Source organism: Callorhinchus milii, unplaced genomic scaffold (genome assembly GCF_018977255.1).
Source record: "Callorhinchus milii isolate IMCB2004 unplaced genomic scaffold, IMCB_Cmil_1.0 Scaffold3, whole genome shotgun sequence".
NCBI lineage: Eukaryota > Metazoa > Chordata > Chondrichthyes > Chimaeriformes > Callorhinchidae > Callorhinchus > Callorhinchus milii.
Window position 1 is genome coordinate 84,544,652 of NW_024704744.1, and position 3,647 is coordinate 84,548,298.

Sequence of the window (3,647 nt, forward strand, 5' to 3'; positions counted from 1 at the left end):
AACCTTACTGTACACTTGTCAGCAATTGCCTGTGAAGCTTGTTGAAATGTTTCCAAGTGACAGAAATTATGTCAAATGCAATAAATATTTTACTTGCTTGTATATTTACTGTATTCAATTAAACCAGACCCCCCATAAAAAGCGGTTATGGATTATCAACACCCCTCCCTTGAAAGTTTTCAGTCATGTTGGCAAACAGTACCACAAGTGGTGATTGGCTTCTGGTACCTTGTTCCAGTGCCATTCCTCATGTTTGAGTCAAGCCATTGGGTGGTGACAGGCTATTCAACCCTGGGGGAAGGGGGAGTCTGATGTGACAGCCAAGCCCAATCCTGTCCTCACCTGCCATCAACACAATGTGCACTTTCCAGGAGAGGTCACTGGATAGCGATCACGCTTGCAAACGTTGGGTTGTTTATCCCCTCTCTAGCCCAAGGGCACTGAGGCCATTGTCACATTCCTACTGCAGCCTGGCTGAGATCAGCTAAATAACAGCACAGGCTGGGAATGGAACACCAGCTGGTTTTGACATTGTCTTTGCCACTACTTCTTGCTTGAAACAGTACACCAGGTAAAACACTGGGTGTCAGCTCAATCCATTGCATTTCTAAATACAGTAGATCTGGAAATTCATTGTTAAAGTGGAATTGTGAGTTGTAAACAACTTGTATTTTACATGAAGTTCACACTTCCGTTAACTATTGTTTTATTTAGTCAGTGAAACAAAGTTTGCAGGCATTGCTTTCTGCTCATTGAGAACAGCAGCTTGTACATACCTAACACCTTTCACATAGGATGAATGTCATAAAGTGCTTTACAACCACAACAAGGATCACCAAGCAGGGAGTAGAGGAGGAGTAATTTAACAAAAGACTTAGTCAAAGAATGCGGTTTCTTTTTGAAGGCAGGAGAGAAAACAAAATCAAAGGGATTTTGGTAGAAAGTTGAAGAGACATAGCAGTTGAATCCTTGGCCACTGATTGAACAGTTGACTGCAAATGAAAGAATGGAGGGCAAGACTGGAGGAGATTGCAAGACAAAGTGGGGTAAGACCGTGAAGGGATTTGAAGACCAGGCAAGGATATTGATTTAAATCCATTGGAAGTTAGTGGATCCAGTTGAAGACATGGGGTAATGGGCATGCGGAGCCTGGTGTGGAAGAGGGCATGGATGTACTGTATGAACAGCCATTGATAGTGGCATTTCCTCACCATTTGATGACGCCAGGCTGTTTACCAATGATAGCATTTGCATGAAATTACACTCATCAAGTTCATTCTACTTTTGTATCAATAAACATCCTCTTTTATTACACTTATTACACTTTTATTACAATAGCATTTTGAGACGTCCTTTCGACATGATAGCTGCTAAATCAAATGCAAGGATTATTGTTGTCATTATCACAGTTTGAGCTTGACCCTGTCGTCACTTGACATTCACATCTGAGCCTCCAGGTACTGAGGCACATGTGCTTTCCCAGAGAGAGAGATGGGGAGGTTCATAGATTCTTACACTACTCTTCCCCATCTCCTACCAACTATCTCTCTGGCAGATAACATGTTATCTCTCTCTCACCCATTTTCCGGCTTTAGAACAATGCTGGAGATGACTCAAAACCAGAAAATAATTACAAAATCCACAAAACAACTAAAACCTCTATAGTTAACTATTCCTTTCAGCAAATGCTGATGATTAAATCCAACCACTGGTGGGATTAACAACACCACATAATACATTAACTAAAGTAGGAGGCCAGATTAGGGAATGGACTTTCTGAAAGCAGAAACCATTTCTCTGGTTGACTGAAGTCTATGGCTCTGGGCCTGTTTATCTGCTGTGGTTATCTCAAGCAGAAATTTAAGCTTCAAGGTAAGTCTCCAAAATGTATCTGCCTTTGTCCAGCTGCAAAGAAAGGAATTAGAAGATGGGTCAGAGGGGCTAAATGAACTAATTCTGTTTTCAATAGAAAGACAAAGTGCTAAGGAGCATCCTAGGTGGGTGTGGTGCCGAGTCAATGAGGACCAGGATGGTCCCAGGTGCAACTTTTAGACACTACAGAGTTGGTTGTTCTCAGTTGGAACAAACTGTCTGCCTCTGCATCACTGCTCTAAGGAGAGAATGAAGAAATATTAAAATGAGAGTTTAAATTCAAGGCATCGATTGCACCACTAATCTTTGTCAGGCTCACTTGCTAACAGTACCGACTTTAAGAACATTGTTCTAATTTCAAATTCCCTCACATTCTTTCCCCTCCTTACCCATGCAATTTTCTCAAACCCGTGCCTGTATTCTCCATTCTCCTGAGTTTGGTCTATTGCTACTTTTTCACTTCCTCTGTCTCACCATTGCTTTCAGCCACTACGGCCCTCTTTGCCTGGCTTCCTCTCTTACTGCTTTCAAAAGCTCTCTAAAATCATATTTTGTCAACTGAGCTTTTGGTACTTTTGGTCAACTTCCTTATTTTTTGCTTCACCCTCCCTGTACAGTAATAATAATAATAATCCTTGCATTTGATATAGCGCTTTTCACGTCTTTGAGACGTCTCAAAGTGCTTCACAGAATATACTGTAAAGTGAATTGTATATTTGTGGGCAAAACGCAGCAGGCAATTGTCCCACAAACAGTCGTGGATTGTGTGACCAAATTATTATTGATTTTTATTTTTGTCTTGAGGGATTATTAGCAGGCGTATAGAGTAAGGAAACTCGCCCAAGATTTTGCCCAGTGGGAATTGAACCCAGGTCTCTCACTTGTGAGGCAAGTGCTCTAACCACTGAGCTACAGCACTGGACTACAGTATGTTCTGGGCAACAACTCATTGGGGAACACTTACAGTTTTTGTACCCTGAGAATATAGGGAGGGGGACGGGAAGAAATATTGTGTGTGATGTGGTGATTATCAAATCATCACATCACACGGAGTGGGGGAGTGGAGGAGAGACGTTTTGAGTAACTGTCACCATGATAGGTAATGAAGGGGAATGTTTGTTTTGTGAGCACAGCTCACCGTATTGGGGAAAACTGCTGTCATCAGCACAAGCTATCTGCAACTATCCAATTGTCACCAAGTCTCCCTCTCACCCACTGCTTTATTCACAAAGCAGGCCCGCCAATCCACCGAAAAGGAATTAAAGCATTGCTTCATATCCGTCAAGTGTTTACACAGGGTTTACGCAACCTGCACAGTGTATCCCACATTGTGGACATTTCATAAACTGTTTCTTTCATTCAATTGGATTTTTTTCTAGTGCTGTTATTGAAATCACAAATCAGAATCATAACAACATCTAAGAAACAATGTTATGTAGGAAAATTAGGATGGAACTAGTGAGGAAACTTATGTATACATATATATGCCACTAGAGTGGGCAGATAAACCACTATGTGGTTTTCCATTGTAAGTATTGCAATGTGGGTAGTTTTGTTGCCTTCAAAACTGTTTTTTGCAATTTGTATTGTTTTGTTGACTTAGCTGTTTTTTCTGGGATATTCCTAGTTATCCCTCCGCTCTCAGGTATGTGCAAATTTACCAGTGTCTCCCAGCCTTGAAAACAAAGCAGGGATAGATTACATTATTGAACACAGTCCCTTACCTGATAGAAAACTAAGGTGAAATTCTTCAAACATGGGCTGTCCTGTGAAGT